This window comes from Pelobates fuscus, chromosome 2 (assembly GCF_036172605.1).
Source record: "Pelobates fuscus isolate aPelFus1 chromosome 2, aPelFus1.pri, whole genome shotgun sequence".
NCBI lineage: Eukaryota > Metazoa > Chordata > Amphibia > Anura > Pelobatidae > Pelobates > Pelobates fuscus.
The window spans coordinates 152,696,389-152,716,932 of NC_086318.1; the positions used below are offsets into that span (position 1 = coordinate 152,696,389).

A 20,544-nucleotide genomic window follows, 5' to 3' on the forward strand; every position below is an offset into this window, starting at 1 on the left:
AAATGTGCAAACTAGGGGGGATGGGCATTTTCCCATTAATTTTTGAAATTTTATATTAAATTAAATGTTCTCCCCCTCCCTGCTCACCTGTGTCCAGGGAGGGGGGAGATTCCATGATCCCTGGTGGTCTGGTGGCATGGGGGGCCCCCCGGCTCCCTGTTACCGCAGAGGGGGCCCAGCACACTGCTTCTACTCTTCTCCTCTCTTCCAATAACTCTCGCGAGACCAGCGGAGCGTTGCCATGGTAACCGGGTCTCGCGAGAGTTATTAGAAGAGAAGAGTAGATGATACCGGAGAAACTGACGGAAGCCAAGCACAGAGAGATGGACACAGGTTTCTTCAGGAAGGAAGAGATTCTTTATTCGGTTCACAGATCGGGACTCAGAGGGACTAATGTCACCAAAATACAACAAGTTCTGAGCCCCGGACAATAGTGTAGGCTCCTTATATAACACTCATTTGATAATCGGTTTGTGAAGATATTATTTGTTCAATTGTCTCAGAACCGGACATTACCTCCTTTGCTACCCAAGGCCATTGGTCTCCCATGTTAGTACCTCCAGACACATAGCAGTTGGTCACATTAAGACTACCAGCAATACTTTCAGCTAAATCTATAAACAGGTTTTTAGCATTATGGGGAATCTTATTATCTACACTCATCTCTTCATAAAAAGAATGGAAAACCTGATGAGTTTGGGATGCTACGGTATCGGTCTCTATCCCTATAAACAATATTGTCCCAGGATCTAAACCCGTCCCATATATTTGAAACCCAAATGAGTTACCGAACCTATCTAAAAATTGTTCAGGATTATTTATAAGTATATGGACTGGGTTACATTCCATAGACTTACAATATGGTTTGGTAGGCAGCTTAGTAACAATCATATCCTTGTCTGCTGTCTGTCCCCAAGTTGCCCACCCCACACAAGACCAATATGGGCAATAATTATAATCCATGTCTGGGCATTTTGGACTTACGTACTTGTTCTTACTACTGGGACAAATATATTTATCGTTAGACCCATACGTTCTCTCCCACTTAAGATCCCCACATACATTCCACGGCTTTCGACCACTTGATATCGCTTTACATGCATCAAATAGCAGAACACCTGAAGAATGTACGGTTTCTAATACTGTTTTATTTATTAGTGTCCCCTGTGGATCTCCATTCCTGAGGGTCAACCAAATTGTACGGGGTTGATACTCTGGATTGAAGCACTTAGGTTCTCCTACTCCTAAATGGCATACACTATATTCTATACCTAGGTATCTACACCTAGACACATATCCCTTACATTCATATTGTGAATGCCAAATTAGGGTCTGGGAAATATGATTACCTGTTATAAGTAGTCTTAATGCAAACCTCACAGCTAGGAGTGTCGGTACCTCTACCTTCCTGAATATAAAAAGACATAAAAATAAACATTATCAAAAACACTTCTTTCGACGTCTTCATCCTCAGTCTTCGTCTGTGCGATGCCACCTCAGCTTCCAGGATGTAAGGGCTGCAAGGAATGGAGTTCTAGAAACATAGAAACATAGAATGTGACGGCAGATAAGAACCATTCGGCCCATCTAGTCTGCCCAGTTTTCTAAATACTTTCATTAGTCCCTGGCCTTATCTTATAGTTAGGATAGCCTTATGCCTATCCCACGCATGCTTAAACTCCCTCACTGTGTTAACCTCTACCACTTCAGCTGGAAGGCTATTCCATGCATCCACTACCCTCTCAGTAAAGTAATACTTCCTGATATTATTTTTAAACCTTTGTCCCTCTAATTTAAGACTATGTCCTCTTGTTGTGGTAGTTTTTCTTCTTTTAAATATAGTCTCCTCCTTTACTGTGTTGATTCCCTTTATGTATTTAAATGTTTCTATCATATCCCCCCTGTCTCGTCTTTCCTCCAAGCTATACATGTTAAGATCCTTTAACCTTTCCTGGTAAGTTTTATCCTGCAATCCATGAACCAGTTTAGTAGCCCTTCTTTGAACTCTCTCTAAGGTATCAATATCCTTCTGAAGATAGGGTCTCCAGTACTGTGTACAGTACTCCAAGTGAGGTCTCACCAGTGTTCTGTACAATGGCATGAGCACTTCCCTCTTTCTACTGCTAATACCTCTCCCTATACAACCAAGCATTCTGCTAGCATTTCCTGCTGCTCTATTACATTGTCTGCCTACCTTTAAAGCGGCACTGTCATGCCGAATTCCGTTTTTTTTTTAACCCCCCTCCCGCCTCAACTACATCCAATCGACCCCCTAGTCACCCCCAAATGCCCCTATGCCCCCCACATTACCTATTTTTTATTCTTTATTTTCTGCCCCGATCTATATTCAGGGCGCCGCCATCTTTGTGTGGGTAGGTGAAGTCCCTGTGGGACACGTCATCTACCCACACTAGATAGCCCTGAGATTCCCGCACATACCCAGTGAAACATCTGGACATGCGAACGGGAATTTCACCTATTCATTCATTCATCAGACAGACGATGTGTATCAGTGTTCGTTTGTTTGTTCGGTTTATTACAAGGAGGGAGCTACCGGCGTGCAGCTCCCTCCTTGCAATATGTAAAGACAGAAGCGGCAGGGAGCAGTGCTCCCCACCACTTCATAAGCCCCCCAGGTCCCCTCCTCACTCTATGGGGGTCAATATGACCCCCATAATAGCACAAGGGAGATTAAAATCTCCCCAATGCCCCTACTCGCTATAGCGCTATACCGCGAGTAGGGGCATGTCCACTAAACAGTGAGCAGCCTGTGGCTGCTCACTGTAAAAAAAGGGTAATAAGGGGGGGACGGGGGACCTACTGTCCTCCCCCGCCGGCCCCCACCCCTGGACGGCGGGTGGGGGCCATAATGGGAATGAGGGGGGACCTACTGTCCTCCCCTCAGGCCCCCACCCCTGGGCGGCGGGTGGGGGCCATAATAGTAATAAGGGGGGGGGACCTACTGTCCTCCACCCCCCGGCCCCCACCCCTGGGCGGCGGGTGGGGGCCATAATAGTAATAAGGGGGGGGGACCTACTGTCCTCCACCCCCCGGCCCCCACCCCTGGGCGGCGGGTGGGGGCCCTAATAGTAATAGGGGGGGGACCTACTGTCCTCCCCCCGGCCCCCACCCCTGGGCGGCGGGTGGGGGCCATAATAGTAATAAGGGGGGGGGGACCTACTGTCCTCCCCCCCGGCCCCCACCCCTGGCCGGCGGGTGGGGACCATAATGGTAATAAGAGGGGGGGGGGACCTACTGTCCTCCCCCCCTCGGCCCCCACCCCTGGGCGGCGGGTGGGGGCCATCATAGTAATAAGGAGGGGGGGGCCTACTGCCCCCCCCCCGGCCCCCACCCCTGGGCGGCGGGTGGGGGCACTAAGTAAATTCCCCCCCCCCATCAAGGTGACTAGGGGTGCCCAAGCCCCTAGTCACCCACCCCCCACCCAAATAAAAAATGCCCCTACCTACCCCCCTCACCCTAAAAAATAGTGAGGGGGGAATAAAATTGCTAACCTGTAAAGTAAAATTAAACTTACCATTCGACGTCTTCTTTTTTCAAAAATCTTCATTTTTCAGCCCCAAAAAAGGCCAAATAAAAAAACATCATAGCCGTCGAACTAAAAATAATATAAAAAACCCGAGCACAAAAAAAAAAAACCCGACGAAAAAGAAAAAACCCGAGCGCACATAAAAATAATCCATCTTCACCCATGGAGGGCTCCGCGCAGACTGAGCTCCGCAGGGCGGGGCAAGGCTTATAAAGCCTTGCCCCGCCCTGCAATTAGCCTAAGAACACTCTGATTGGTGGGTTTAAGCCAATCAGAGTGCTCTTTGTCATTTTACAAGCGTGGGAAAGTTCTTTGGAATTTTCCCACGCTTGTAAAATGACACAGAGCACTGTGATTGGATGGCTTGAAATCTTTATGGCCCCCACCCACCGCTCAGGGGTGGGGGCCGGGGGGGGGGGACAATAGGTCTCCCTCCCTTATTTTACTTTACAGCCCCCACCCGTCGTTTAGGGGTGGGGGCAATATTTTTTTTATTTTTTTTTTTACAGTGAGCAGCCACAGGCTGCTCACTGCTTACTAGACATGCCCCTACTCGCGGTATAGCGAGTAGGGGCATATTATTTACTAATACCAAGTCATTTTTACTTAGTGTTAGTAAATTTGGCTGAAAGACCAATTTAGGTCTTTCAGCCTTTTAGTAGATAGCTCCCTGATACCGTGGGAATTAGGGAGTTATCTACTAAGCGGCTGCAAGATGCAGCCACAGCAATGAATAGGATCGGAGTTTCATTCATTTGAATGAAATTCCGATCCGAACAAAGTACCGAATTGCATCCTAACACCAATGGAGAAACAGTGCTCATTCTGTTAGGATGCCATTCGGCAGTTTTGCCGGCGTTCTGTCTAAGTGACAGGACGTTCGGCAATACTGACAGGAAGCATTGTGGGAACTGGGAGGAAAGCTAGGGATCATGGGAAAATTGGTCTGACCAGCGGAAATGAAGCACACTTTGCTCCTCCGCTGGTCAGAGCTGGTCAAGCGGAGGAATCCTCCATAAGACAGAGTCCTTACTTTGTCTTATGATTTTAAAGAAAACTAAAGAAGACAGGAAGAAAAGAATAACAGATCCCGAGAGAGGGGGAGAAGAGGAAGAGATTGAGGAAAGGTAAGTTCGGCATGACAGTGCCGCTTTAAGTCATCAGAAATAATCACCCCTAAATCCCTTTCCTCAGATGTTGAGGTTAGGACTCTATCAAATATTTTGTACTCTACCCTTGGGTTTTTACGTCCAAGATGCATTATCTTGCACTTTAAACGGAACGAAAGCAATGTTTCTGCCCGGTTTCGAACCAGGGACTTTTCGCGTGTTAGGCGAACATGATAACCACTACACTACAGAAACTACAGCTCTTCTTCAGTTCTGCTCTTCTTCACAGGGGTCCCTTCGAGACACCCTGGCTATGATACGTGGGTGAGTGGTCAGGCTTTATTATGGCCGTCAAAAACACTCACTTACTAATCTCTTTAAATACAATTGTAATCCCAATGTCTCCTCGTCACTCCGACTGAGTCGTGCGCTTTAACCGGATCTTGCAGGGATTCTCTGGATCTGGTGTAGCTTGCCAAGAATCTACTGCTGCTGGTTTAACCCTGGAGTGATGAATCCACAGAGTCACTTCAGCCACCTTTATTGCTGTAGGGGTAGACAAAAGAACATAAGGACCCCTCCACTTAGGCCCTAACGGTATACTGTTCCACTCTTTAATCCACACTTGATCTCCCGGGTGATAGCTATGAACAGGGGGATAAATATTCACAGGTAATCTATCTTGTACCCATTTCTGTACCTCCTCCATAGTTTTACCCAACTCTACAACCTGCTGCCGAGTAATCCCTTCTCCCAACTGACTCAAATCCCCCCTTAAGTTACCAAGTACGGGAGGTGGACGCCCATACATGATTTCAAAAGGTGAGAGACCCATCCTTCTGGTAGGTGTACTACGAATACGTAACAGAGCTATGGGCAAAAGAACATTCCACTTAAGCTGAGTCTCTTGGCACATCTTTGCCAACTGGTTCTTTATAGTTCTATTCATTCTTTCTACTTTACCAGAGCTCTGAGGTCTATATGCCGTATGAAGCTTCCACTTAATACCAAGCATATGAGTCAGTTGTTGTAGGCACTGGTGAACAAAGGCTGGACCATTATCCGATCCTATAGAGCATGGTAGTCCATATCGGGGTATTATTTCTCGCAGCAGGAATCGTACAACTTCTCCTGCTTTCTCTGTACGAGTAGGACATGCTTCTACCCAGCCTGAATAGGTGCACACAATTACTAGTAGGTAGCGATGTCCACCAGATTTAGGCATTACTGTATAGTCAATTTGTAGATCGGACATAGGGAGTCCCCCCATATACTGAACTCCTGGTGGTTTTACTGGTCCTTGCCTTGCATTATTCTTAGCACATATTACACATCTTCGTACAATGGCTTGAGTCAAGTTGGACAATCTTGGTATGTAGAAATGTTTTCTGAGAGATTCTTCCATACTATCTCTTCCAGAATGTGTCCCGTTGTGATAGTTCTGGACAATTTCTACAGCTAGTGATGCTGGAATGACTATTCTTCCATCTTCTAACTGATACCATTTGTTTTCCAGGTACTTTCCAGGTTCAGTCTTTAACCACTCTTCTTCTTGAGTCCATTGAGTCAGTGGAGTCGGTATAAGAGCAGCTATATGTTCCACATATTCCTGTCTTCCTGATTCAGCGGCACGCTTAGCTGCACTATCTGCCATCCGATTCCCTTTGGTTACATCACCATCTCCTTTTAGATGCGCCCGACAATGTATAATACCAACTTCTTTCGGTTCCCATACGGCTTCCAGTAGTTGTAATATTTCAGCAGCGTACTTGATTTTTTTACTCTCTGAATCTAATAGTCCTCTTTCTTTATACAAAGCTTCGTGGGCATGAGTGGTTAAAAACGCATACTTGGAGTCCGTGTAGATGTTCACTCTTAAACCTTCAGCCAATTGTAACGCTCGTGTTAGTGCGATCAATTCTGCCTTCTGTGCCGATGTTCCTTTTGACAGTGGCCGAGCTTCTATCACCTTGTCTATCGTTGTTACTGCATATCCTGCATAGCGAATCCCTTCCTTCACATAACTACTGCCGTCCGTATAGTACTGGACATCAGGGTTCTGGATGGGAAAGTCACGAAGATCTGGTCTATTTGAAAATACTTCATCCATCACCTCCAGGCAATCGTGTTGACTTTCAGTAGGTTGCGGCAAAAGGGTAGCTGGATTTAAGGTATTGACAGTCTCTAAATGCACTCTTGGGTTTTCACACAACATAGCTTGATACTTAGTCATGCGGCTGTTACTAAACCAATGATTGCCTTTGTAATCTAGCAACGTCTGTACTGCGTGCGGGACTCGCACATAGAGTTCTTGACCCAGAGTGAGTTTATTGGCTTCAGCTACCAGCAGGGCGGCTCTTAGACAAGGTGGAAGACCACTGGCCACTGCATCCAGATGTTTGGACATATATGCTACAGGTCTTTGCCATGATCCCAAGTACTGTGTTAACACTCCCACAGCCATTCTTCTTTGCTCGTGTACATATAAGTAGAATGGATGTGTGTGATCAGGTAGACCTAATGCTGGGGCGCTCATCAAAGCCTTCTTTACATCTTCAAATGCCTTTTGCTGTTCAGGGGTCCATAGGAAGGGATCGTGTTCTGTACCTTTTATAGCTGCATAAAGAGGTTTCGCCAATATCGCATAACTGGGAATCCATATCCTACAGAAGCCTGCTGCCCCCAAGAACTCCCGCACTTGTCTTCTATTCTTGGGTATTGGTATTTGGCATACAGCTTCTTTTCTCTCTGGCCCCATTATTCTTTGACCTTCAGAGATATGGAATCCCAGATACTTGACAGTTGGCTGACACAACTGAGCCTTCTTCCTGGATACCTTGTATCCTGCCTTCCAGAGAATGTGTAGTAGATCATGCGTTGCTTGCTGACATATTTCTCTTGTAACTGCGGCTATCAACAAATCATCTACATATTGTAATAGTACACACTCTTCTGGGATGGACTTGAAATCCAGTAAGTCTTGACTTAAAGCTGAACCAAATAGGGTAGGTGAATTCTTAAACCCTTGGGGCAGTCTTGTCCAAGTCATCTGGCGTTTCGAGCCCATTACAGCATTTTCCCATTGGAATGAGAAGATACACTGACTTTCTGCAGCAATTCGAAGGCAAAAGAAGGCATCTTTGAGATCTAAGACAGTGAAATAGGTAGCCCCGCCCGGAATTAAAGCAAGCAGGTTATATGGATTGGGCACAACTGGATGTATACTTACGACCGCATCATTGACTGCTCTTAAGTCCTGCACAGGGCGATACTCATCTGTACCGGGCTTTTGAACAGGCAGCAATGGGGTGTTCCAGGGGGAAGTACAGAATTTTAGGATACCATACTGTATGAACTTATCCAGATACGATTGTATATTCTTCTTGGCCTTTTGCGGGATATGATATTGCCGTAGGCTCACTGGATAGACCCCAAGTTTCAGTTCGATTCGAATTGGTGGAATATTGCGAGCAAGTCCTGGTGGGTTGTTCTCTGCCCAAACTCCTGGTATATTGAACAAGGATTCATCACTCTTAGGGTTTTGGCTAGTCAACGCTGTATTAAGTCGCCACTCTTCTTCCTTTGGTACAGATAGTGTCATTATACCTGAAGGTCCATTGAACTTTAAAGATGTTGTTCCATTTGGTAGAAATGTTATCTGCGCTTGTAATTTCGACAACAAATCACGTCCTAGCAGTTGGACTGGACATTCAGGCATATAAAGGAATTGATGTTTCACTATGTGGCCTCCCAATGTACAGAGTCGAATTTTAAGAACCGGTTTAGCAGCACTCCTTCCAGTTGCTCCTATTACGGTGATAGTTCTTCCAGATGGAGGAGCAACTAGGTCAGTCACCACCGAATGTTCAGCACCAGTATCGATCATGAATGTACTCCTTTTTCCCCCTATTGATACATCGACCATAGGCTCCGCTCGGCCAAGGGGGATGGAGCCCGGTCGGTATCAATAGTCCTCCATGACCGTGTCAGCCAATCCTACAAAGTCCCTATCTTCTCTGTCGCGGGATCTCTGCGCTGCAGGATAGTACCTGTCTTCTCTAACACTTCCTGCTACCATTACTCCCTCCGGGACCTCCTCTACCTCTCGCTCTGCCTCTATAATTACCATATCCTGCCCTGGGTCGATCTCTCTCATACTGTTCCCTTTGTGGACACTCACTTCTCCAATGCCCTTCTTCCTTACAGTATGCGCACTGATTCCTACTCAGGGGTTCCCTATTCCACTTACTATCGCCTCTATCCGTTCCCCTTTTCCCTTCTATCTACGAATGCGATCGCTACCGCTAGCATATCTGCCTTTTTACGCATCTTGCGCTCTTCCTCTTTCTTCGTCTCCGTTTCCCTGTTCATATATACTTTATTCACTACCTCCATTAGTTGGGTTATGGACATCCCTACAAACCCTTCTAACTTTTGTAGCTTGCGCTTTATATCTCCGTAGGCTTGGCTGACAAAGAGTTAACCATCCGGGAATTCTCAGGGGACTCCGGATTAAAGGGGGTATACAAGCGGTATGCCTCCAATAATCGGTCATAAAAGACACTGGGCGATTCATCTGTAACACTTCAGCCGTCTTAGACATATTAATCGCTTTCTTCCCTCCGGCTTTCATGCCAGCAATAATAGCGTCTCTATAAGCTTTTAAATGAACCATGTCTGCGCCATTGACATTCCACTCTGGATCAGTGTTCGGATAATGAGTTGCGGCCCATGCTGCTGGATTGGCTTGATTTCGTGTACGGGCCTCTTCTTCCAGCGCTTTAATTGCCGCTTGGTTTATCCTAGTCCTTTCCTCGTTATTAAATAATGTCATTAATAATTGCTGGCAATCAGCCCAAGTGGGATTGTGTGTCTGGACTATCGAGGTGAACAGATCGGTCATGGCTTGAGGTTTATCAGTGTATGAGGAGTTATGGGTCTTCCAATTAAAGAGATCGGTAGTCGTGAAAGGGACGTAGACAAAGACTGGGTCAGCGTATTGTATCTGGCCGTCATCGTTAAGGTGTGTCGAGCCAGGAGTCAATCGAAGTGGCATTTGATAATGTCGGGGTTGGAGAGTACCGGTCAGTTGTCGGGTTAGTATGGGGCTTCGTTGAGGTGCGTCAGTTAGGGGTTCCAGTCGAGGGGTAGTAAGGCATGGGGATGGGGAAGCTTTACTATGGGGAAGGTTGTTGAATAAAATATTCCGGGCCGGACTAGGGGGAGCCTGACCGGAAGCTAGATATGGTGCCAAATCAGGATATGTGGGGTTAACGGAAGTAGGAACCGGAAGGGGAGGTTTTGAAACAAGGGAGCTGGATTCGGAGCTGGAGGAGGAAGTAGGTGGGGACAATGGGGAAAGGGGTGTAGTGTTTCCAGCAGCACCTCCTCTTCCTCTTCCTGTGGAGGAAGAGTAAGGGGGCGGCATAGGGATCTCGGACTCAGGGGGCGTGTCCAAAATGGGCGTAATCATGGCCCTAGTGGACAAGCGAGTCCTGGCCACCATGAGGTGACATTGCTCCTCGTGGCATACCCGGATCCATTTTGGCGAGTCATTTACGGCCTGCCTCCAACAATCAATATATGGAAACTGGCCGTAAAGTTCAGGCCTACCTGATACAGCCACGTGTACACGCTGTACCAGATTAGGATCCAAACTGCCACGTGGCGGCCATGCGGCCACCAAAGTAGGCCATTCCCTACTACACAGTGTTATCAGGCGTGCTGGAGACATTTTTTACCCCAAAATCACATTTAGTGTATCCCTTTTTAAAATTCTTTAACATGCATCCTAAGGGATCCAAAATCGTCGAATCTGACACGCCCATACTTAACAATGGAGCGTCGTTTCCAACAGATACTAAGCAAACACTCTACCAACGGTCACACCCGTTCCCTCGGCAACAGCACCACGTGGTACAGTTACTAAGTGAAACGCACACAACAAAACACTCAGGGAATTCCCGTACACACACAGCTGTTACACCAGTCACTAAGTAACTAATACTGTGCCCTTTGGCGAAACTATACAGTCACCCACGCTATAATTCCCTATATTTGAATTACCCGTCTATAACATACCCCAGTAACATCGTCTTTACAAACAGTAGTTACAGTACGGTTAGCATAGGTTAAAGTACAATTTAAAGTCACAGTACAATTAGTAGTGGTTATGGTGTTAGACATGCAATATAGACGACAATTATTAGTACTTATTTACAATGTCAGTAATTATACATGGTTATGGTACCGTGCGCTATAATACAGTTACACACTATTCACACTCTCGCTAGACGGCAGAGCTCACGCTATCTAGCAAGATATACACGCTACTACAACAATCTTTAACACATATACAATTCCCAACTAATCTATTGGCCAGTACCTTGATGGACTACCTAAAACTATCTACATCCGTTTTGGTTAGCCACACTGCCCAAGCACCACATATAGCGAACTAAAGGGCGGAATTTACAACAGTACCCTCTTAGTCTAATTACTCTATCAAAAATCTAGTGGGTTCCAAATTTACACGCCTTCCCACTTAGCCAAGATAGGTTGAGATCTAGCGAACCGAATTTACACAGGCGCCGCTTAGTCTCCCGGTCCCTCCGACCTAGCGAACGTAATATACACCCTAGAACGCTAGTCTAGACAAGACACCGGTGTCCGGCTAGGGCTATTTACACAGGACCCCGCCTGACTCCAAACCAAAATTAAACGGGCTTACTAAAGAGCGTTTAATTGAGCGGTGCGCCTTCGCTCCTTCCCTCCACTGGAGGGGGCAGATTCCAAATAACCCCTTATGGGCCTACCGCACAATCGGTATCCAAAACCCCTAGTGGGTCCGCCGTCTAAAACAGCGGTCGTCTTACCTCCTCGTTCCTGAACCTGAGTTCACACTCATCGACGGGGACACCCCAGCACTTACTACGTAGAGGCCGATGATCTCCTGGACAACAGACCAGTGGCGCCGAGACGAAGGGAGGTCCACGCAGAAGTTCAGGGGTGCAGCCGTAGAGAACGTGGGCAAAGATAGACCGTCTCACGCCTCTGCTTCTCAGCTACCGTTGAACGATGAGCTTCACGGCCAATGTACCAAATGATACCGGAGAAACTGACGGAAGCCAAGCACAGAGAGATGGACACAGGTTTCTTCAGGAAGGAAGAGATTCTTTATTCGGTTCACCGATCGGGACTCAGAGGGACTAATGTCACCAAAATACAACAAGTTCTGAGCCCCGGACAATAGTGTAGGCTCCTTATATAGGCACATAACTCCTCCCATAATAAGCTCCACCCACACATTCTCTTAACCAATCAAAACGAATAAGAACTAACTTCCTGTTCGACCGCATGGCTTGCCCAGCACAATGGAGGAGGGGAATACTACATCCTGTATTCTCGCACATGCTCCGCACACTACTGATTGTATCTTTGCCACGTGCAACCAACCGACCGATACACCAGTATATGCACGTACACATGCCACGTGGTAATCTCGGCCTACTAAATTTATTTTTACCGAGATTCCACCACATAGATGCAGTGTGCTGGGCCCCCTCTGCGGTAACAGGGAGCCGGGGGCCCACGGCTGCACACATAGATAGCGATATTCGCTATCTATGTGTGCAGAGAGGGAAGGTGGGGACCAGGACTGCCAGAGCAGTCACCCTCTGATGGCGGCCCTGAGTGTAGGTATAAAGGAGGAGGTCAGAGGGGCCAATGTCATTGCCCAATAAGACCTCTGCGGGCAGTTTTTTCATTTACCATCACCAACTGACAATGGTGTTTCCGGTTGTCAGTGATGGTTGACTGGACCAGGTAGACTTCATACAGCATTCCCAGAGGCTCCTCTCAGTTTAGTTCCCTGGCGTCCCAAGCGGTGGGCGAGGGTAATCCACACAGTGTGCCGCAGCCCTGGGGTTGGAAAACCCAGGCCAAGTCCAGTTGGATCTGGGGGCTTTCAGGGGACAATTATTACGTAAATGCCCTAGTTGCTTGCAGCAAAAACAGCGTGGCTTGTTGGTAACCGGGCGTCCAGGGTTGGCTGGTGGATGCCGGCTGGGGGTCTGGTACCTCGCTACTGCTGGCTTTACTGGTGTCTCGTCCAAGGAGGTTGGACCCGGGGTGTAGAGCGATCTTCCTTGCGGGTATTAGTTGATTCATCCGCAAGTCTGGCTGCCTCGGGAAGAGAGAGGGGTCTGCGGTCCCTTAACCACTCCTTAACGTTGGTTAACGTCTAACAGGATGACCTGTAGGATGTCATCTACTGTGGTCGCTTGGCAACTTGTAATCCAGTTGGACGCTGACAACTGCAATTGGCAGGCCCACTCTATATAAGAGTCTTTGTCCACTTTGCGGGATTTTTTTTTATATTCTTTATTTTATTGTGCACGAGAAATACAGTGAGGCAAGCAATGCCACAACAGCCAGTGACAACTTGTCATTCAACATTTAACAGTAACTGTTTGGCATTTCAGGGCATAGCACATTTTATACTTTAAAGTAAAGTAGTTGCAGCAAAAGTTACACCAGGTGTCAGTTACTAGGTATGACAGATAAGGAACTTATTCTGAGTTGCATACTGACATTTGTGTTAGATTTAGAGGTCTCTAGCTTAACCGAGAGTGATAGCAAAGAAATAGGGCACCACCAGGCATAACGTCACACACCATGCTGTCTCCGTCCATAGGTAGGAAATGTAACAAAAAAACAGCTACCGTAGATAGGGTGCATGCATTCTTATTGATAATTTTAGCTACAGCAACATCTAATGAGGCTATGAGTGGTACAGCATACAGTGTGTATCTTAGCATAAAGGGCTGGAATGACCGCCAGCTCCGGCAGAGCAAAAAATGAGAGTCTGGGGGAACACAGCACATGCCTAGGTGTGTGGAAGAGTCCCTGTATAGTACCAGAAGAAGTCCATTAGGTCCCATTGTCCTGCCCAGTGGCGCGGTGTCCGCCGTCTGTCGTCAACAAGCTTCCCGGTTGCTGGGTGAGTCTGGGTGCTGTACTCTGTAAGCTGTAGCAATCCGGTGATTCAGGCCCACTGATTGTTGGCGAGGCTTGTTCTTTCAGGGTGGGCCACTGCGGTAAGGGTAGGTTTAATACCTGGAGGCTGCTATGGTTATAGCTTGCCGTCGGACGGGCATGTTCCAGGGGTGGTTGGGAGCTTGCAAGGCACTCCTGCTGTGTCATCTTTGGCTGTGCGATTTATGAGCACCGTGCTAGTATGTCACACAGGGTTCTTCTTTTCGGCTAGTGGGGTTGCTGCGCTCGGTGTCCATGTTGCATCGTGCTCCGGATAGATGGCGGTCGGCCATCTTGGGGTACACCGCACGGACCTCAATGCTCGGCAGGACCGGAGTGGAGTTGTTGCAGTATGCATTGGTGGTCACCCGTGGAGACCGGGATGACCCCCCCCCGGTCCAGAGGGGGGAGGGGGTGGCAGAGCGCCGGCCGGAGAGCTGGGAGAGCGGCCGTCTCACCCAAGCTCAAGCCTGGAGGCCTCAGGCCTTGATCGGGCCACTTTGGTGCCGGTGGGGGTCCTATCAGGTATCCCCTGGATCGCCGTTGCCTGGGCGATGCCATAATCACGATCTTAGGTCGGTGTCTGCTTTTGGCTCGCAGTTAGCACTGATTTTCCAGCTCAGAGGCCGGAGCTCAGACAAAACATGTCTGATCCGGCCGGCGGTCAGGCCTCGCCCCCACTTTGCGGGATTCTCAAAATTTTCTGCGGTACGCCTCAGGGGTTACCGCGTACCTGGCCAAGAGTGCCTCTTCTACCCGCTCATAGCTGTGGATCACTTGATCTGGAACCGCCCTGAAGGCATCTGCTGCTTTGGCCGATAGCTTTCCTGCTACTATGGGGACCCATTCGTCTGCAACCACTTTGTGTAAGGCACACTGGTGCTCAAAATCTGCCAGATAGCCATCAATCTCACTTTCTGTCTCATTAAAACTTTTAAAAGCGCTGAAGGGAATCTTCCGGCGATTCCACTGTGTTGCTGCCTCTGTTCGGCGATATCGCTGCTGTTCGTTGACTTTCAGCTAGCCGCAGTTGTAGCTCTCGCTGTTCCCTTGCGTTTGCATTTTCTGTTACATTATTGATCACCTGCATGATGATTTCGGGAAATGGGTTTGGGAACAGTGCCAGTCGTTCCCTGCTCTCCCTGTTTATCAGTGTTTCATTTTCTTGAACGGTCGGTGTTGCCGCAGCCAAGTTCTCTCGGTCTAGCTCCATCAGTTCACTGATTATGACCCGCTTGGCTTTGTTGCTGGCAATACCTCGACGAACTCCCAATAGTTCCTTTAACGTGCTGCGCTTAAGCTGTGTTTACCAGCCTTCCATTCACTGTACACCAGTGCCCACCTTGGAATCTTAATGTTTACTTGCAATTGCATACATAATGATACACTGCAAAAATAAAGAATAAAAAAAAAAAAAAATACCATTTGATATACCCTAGGGCACTTTTTGAGCCCGAGTGCCCAAACCGCAATACATGCCAACTTTTTCCCCTGCAAAGTGCCAACACAGCAATTAAACCTGAATACTGAGTTTTAAGTTTAGAAAAAACAACTCATACAGTTGTCCGAACTAATTCTACTCTTCTCTCACCCCCAGCATCTTCCCTTCTCTACCCACAGCATATCCCCCTCTCCCCCAACATCTCCTCCTCTCCCCAGATTCTCCTCTTCCTCTCCCCCAGATTCTCCTCTTCCTTTTCCTTCTCCCCTCAGCATCCCCCCCTCTTTCTCTCCCATTCTCACCCCAGATTCTCCTCCTCCTCTCCCCCAGATTCTTATCTTCCTCTCCCCCATATTCTCCTCTTCCTTTCCCATTCTCTCCCAGCATCTCCTCCTCTCCCCTTCTCCCCCCAGCATCTCCTCCTCCTTTTCTCCCATTCTCCCCCAGAATCTCCTCTTCCTCTCCCCCAGATTCTCCTCTTCCTCTCCCTTTCTCCCCAGATTCTTCCCTTCCTCTCCCTTTCTCCCCCCAACATCTCCTCCTCTCCCCCAGATTCTTCTCATTTCCCCCAACACCTCCTTCTCCTCTTCTCCCCAGCATCTCCTCCTCCTCTTCTCTCCCAGATTCTCCTCTTCCTCTCCCCAGCATCTTCTCCTCCTCTCCCTTTCTCCCCCCAGCATCTCCTTCTCCTCTCCCCCCAACATCTCCAGATTCTCCTCTTCCTTTCTCCTCCAGATTCTCCTCTTCCTCTCCCTTTCTCCTCCTCCTCCAGATTCTTCTCTTCCTTTTCCCAGCATATCCTCCTCCTCTTCTCCCCCAGCATCTCCTCCTCCTCTCCCCCCCAGATTCTCCTCCTCCTCTCCCCCCCAGATTCTCCTCTTCTCTCCACCAGCATCTCCTCCTCTCCCCCCCAGCATCTCCTCCTCCTCTCCCCCCAGATTCTCCTTTTCCCTCCCCCAGATTCTCCTCTTTCTAGCCCCCAGATTCTCCTCTTCTTCTCCCCAGCATCTCCTCCTCTTCTCCCCCAGCATCTCCTCTTCCACTCCCCCAGATTCTCCTCTTCCTCTCCCCTTCTCCCCCCAGCATCTCCTCCTCCTCTTCTCCCCCAGCATCTCCTCTTCCACTCCCCCAGATTCTCCTCTTCCTCTCCCTTTCTCCCCCCAGCATCTCCCAGCATCATGAGTTTACAATAAGCAATCTCCTGCAGTTTTAGGGAAGAGGATTCCACAGAAAGCTAGCATGCTAAACTAATGGCAACCATGCTGTTTCTTTACAGGCATGCTATAGAAAGGATGTATCTTTCATTGCAGTAATTACTCTGTTGTCGATTTGCAGTACTTGATTTCAATAATCGTAAAAAAGAAAAAAAAAAAATGAAATACGACCCCTCCCCGCCCCCCTTCAACAGGCTTTACAAGCTGCACACAGCTTTGCTTCGCTGGAGGAGCCATTTTGTTGGATATTATTACGAGCGGCAAAGTATCCTGCTTCTGATGAAATGGCCGCTCCGTAGAGTGCGCTACACTAGAGCGAGCATGCGTATTCAGCGCCTACTTAAGGCTCTGCAGTTTATCGCTCTTGCCAGAAGACACACGTGGAGCTGGATCGGTCGGCTGTCAGGACTGGCTCTGGTGGGTATGTTTCAGGAGATAGTTTTATTTTTAGCACGTGTATCACAGCTAGCTAAATGGGAATAATTTATTACAGATATTTAAAAATATGGTATCGGTTTGCCGGGTTACTTTATAGGGAAATGGATTTACAGAACTGGTACACTAGTAATGGGCACTACAAGTTATACAGCGTGGGATCGCAGTGGAATTAAATAGCTGTTAAGTGACTCAACTGGAAATGCTTATTAATGTAGTAATTCGCATGTTAATGACATCTGATGCGAACCTTTTTGCATAAATTCTGAATGTTATTATCTAGGTTGTATTGATTGCAGTTAGATTGGATAATCCTGTATGTAATCCCTTGGAATATATTTTAGAGTCGTTGATGATAATGATAGTTTGTATAATCCGCACATATTCTGCGGAGTTGTATGGATGAACAAAATGCTAACCTTCATCAGTTTATCATGGTTATATCTCGTGCAATATTTGCAGCCAGATTAATTTACACGTGTGTGTATAAAGCGCCACGGAATTTGTTGGCGCTAAATAAATGCTGATGATGATTCTATTATGAGTAGGAAAATTTTACTGCTGTCCAATATAAAGTATATAGTCAGCCTATTTTAGCCCTGAAATTTGTAGTGGTTATTTAAACAAAATGTTGCATTTGTTTTCATGTTTGCACCATGTTTGTTTGTGGCCCATAAGTCCCTACCATCCATATATCTTTATGTATCGGTGTACTGGATGGGTAGGGGCTTATGGGCCACCCTGTACTTGCCAACTATGAAGTATGAAACTTATTCCACCTTCATCAATGTGACTTTTTTCTGTAATACAACAAAATTATGTTTCCACCACTTATTACTCTAACTTTTTTTTTTTTTTTTTTTAAAAACATTAAATTCACAAAATAAGGCTGAGTATTATTTAGGGGAAACAAGGTACATTCACAAATTTTATGGATTTTTATTTACTTATTTTTCCTGCCTGTTACTAATGAGGTTATCTATATCCATTTCTCCTGGGAATAGTTATGGAAAGTGTATGCAAAAGAGCAATTTCTAAATAACTTGAAATCAGGCATGATGGTCATGCGTGACACAAATTCATATCATTTTTTTTTTATTGACATTGCCTTTCTCTTCCTTACAGTTTGCGGTATCAAACATGGAATTCTCTACAGTAAGTACATCTCTGTAATTTTATAAAGTGCACATTGTGACTCTTGGCTTCCCCTGTTTCACCATACTGGGTGGCTCTGTCACATGTGCCAGAGAGACTCTCCCTAAATAGCCAGAGCTGGTCTCATAGTGACTGCTCTGGTTCGCAGAGAGAGAGACATTACAATGCAGGTTATCTGTATAGAACTGTATACTTGTATTGTACTATAGGGATGGTTGAGTGTGGTAGGGCATTCCATAGAGGGAGGGTCAGCGCTGGGGAAGCAAAGAGTCTGGGGTGTGAAAATGGTTTACTAACAGGTTATTGGTGGAGCAAAGAGGCTGCAGTGAAGATTTTTATGCAAGCACAAGAATAGACATGATGCAGTCATGACACAAATGGCTTTTGATATTTTAGCTTTGGTTGTTTCTTCACTAACATTTTGTTCCTAATTGTTCCTTTACAGTTTGTGATGTCAAATATGGAGTTTAAGCTGCCACACAATGTCATACCAACACTGAGAAAATTACCTGGAAAACATCTATTGACTGGATGAGGTCTGTTTCACCAGAAAATTCATCTCTGTATTCTTATACTGTGCACACTGACTTTCAGCTTTCCCTGTTTCACCTTACTGGGTGGCTTTGTCACGTGTGCCAGAAAAAGTCTCCCTAAATAGCCAGAGCTGGTCTCATACATACTGCTTTGGTTCGCAGAGCGAGATACATTGGAATACAGATTTTTACATAATTTAGTATTTAAAAGTCTTCATTAAATGTGCGCAGTAGAGTACTACATTTGTAACAGTCTAATTGAAAAAAGGAAATTCAAAAGAATAAGTAATGTTGCCCTCAAATAAGGAGTAATATAGACTTAGAAATGTTGATTTTCTATTAGGAATCCCAATTTTGTCTTTGACTATTTTAAAACAAATCTTTAAGGACTGCATTTAACCTATTACAGCCCTGAAGTCAGTGGGAGGTTATATATCTAGCTAATGGGGCAGGGGTGTCAATCTTCCTCCTCTTTTACCGTTATGGAAACTGTGCCACAGAACTGTGTTCATATTACAGTAATGACTTTTTGAATATCTCAGAATTAAAGAGACACCATTGTCACAAATTAACTCTTGCTTAATTAAGAAGTTTTTGTGTATAGATTATGCCCTTGCAGTCTCATTGCTCAATTATCTGCCATTTAGGAGTTACATCACTTTGTCTATGCAGCCCTAGGCACTTTCCCCTTCATGTGACTTACACAGCCTTCCTAAACACTTCCTGTAAAGCGTCAACTAATGTTTATACTTCCTTTATTGCAAATTCTGTTTAATAATTTATATCCTCCTGCTCTGTTAATTGCTTGCTAGACTGCAGGATCCTCCTGTATGTAATTGGAGTTTAATTTACAGAGCAGAAGACACAAACTTTTTAAAGTTCCATCTGAATGAAACTTTTTTTTTTTGTTTTATGCATGCTGTGTGGCTGGGGCTGCATAAACAGAAACAAAGTGATTTAACTCTTTAATGGCATAGAATTGAGCAGTGAGACTGCAGGGGCATGATCTATACACCAAAACTAATTCATTAAGCTAAAGTTGTTTTGGAGACTTTAGTGATAGTAATGACTTGCCTCCACAGTTTTAATTTTTACCTTTTTTGGATTGGGCTGACATTGCATTTCTTTGTTCTTTGCAGCTTGAAGTAGCAAACATGGATTTTAACCTTCTACAGAATGGTAAAATCGCACTGAGAAGATTAACTGTAAACCACCTATCGGCGCATGGATATGATCTTTCTCCCCTGTAAGAACATGTGTATATCTATCTAGATCTTGATTTTAAAAAAATATATATAATTTTTTTTTATGTGCTGTGCACTCTGTGACTTGGAGCTTCTACTGTTTAACGATACTAGGTTGCTTTGTCACGTGTGCCTGAGAGTTTCTCTGAATAGTCTGAGCTGGTTTGCAGAGAGAGAAAGATGCCCATCTGAAAAATTAGAATCTCCCTCTGTGGCAGCTATATATGGAGAAATCTTGTCAAATTCTTGTGCAATGAAAGCGTTTCTTAATTAACTGTTAGGAGCACTGACTACAATCTGACAATGTCTTACACATGGTCTCATTGTATAGCAAGTACAATACTATGCACATTGTGACTTTCAACTTCCCCTTTTACACCATACTGGGGTTGTTTTGCCACGTGTGCCAGAGAAAATCTCCCCAGACAGCCTTAGCTGGTCTAATAGTGACTGCTGTGGTTCGCAGAGAGAGAAACATTAGCAGTCCATACTATGTCCTTTATTTATGTTTGTATGTGTTGGTTTATGAAAGTGCTGCATTTTTCTTTACAAAGGCTATCTCCTGGGTCATCTAGTAATAGAGCACACAATCTTAATGTCGCCCTGTAGACTTGTCTCAATTGAGGGTTATTTTTTTTTTTTTTATTTTTTTTTTAAACATATGCCCTTACTGAGTTTACCGAATAGTCTGGTATTCAAGCTTTTCCCCAAATCCATATGTATTTTGGAACTCAAATATGAGTGATTCATGTTACAATTATTCTTCACAGACTTCACAATTACTGACACTTAGGCATTTACTAAAAGTACTCTGATAAATGTAAACTTAA

General features: G+C 45.9%; 1 long non-coding RNA gene and 1 other non-coding gene across 2 annotated transcripts; one reads left to right on the forward strand and one right to left on the reverse strand.

Moving 5' to 3' along the window:
• Nucleotides 1-4,838: 4,838 nt before the first annotated feature.
• On the reverse strand, nucleotides 4,839-4,911 carry TRNAV-AAC (transfer RNA valine (anticodon AAC)). The gene has a single exon. It is a non-coding gene; the product is annotated as a tRNA-Val (tRNA).
• A 12,978-nt stretch (nucleotides 4,912-17,889) lies between these two features.
• LOC134585645 (uncharacterized) lies at nucleotides 17,890-19,709 on the forward strand. Its single transcript, XR_010086535.1, has 3 exons — nucleotides 17,890-17,937; nucleotides 18,383-18,473; nucleotides 19,610-19,709. It is a non-coding gene; the product is annotated as an uncharacterized LOC134585645 (long non-coding RNA).
• Nucleotides 19,710-20,544: the final 835 nt, after the last annotated feature.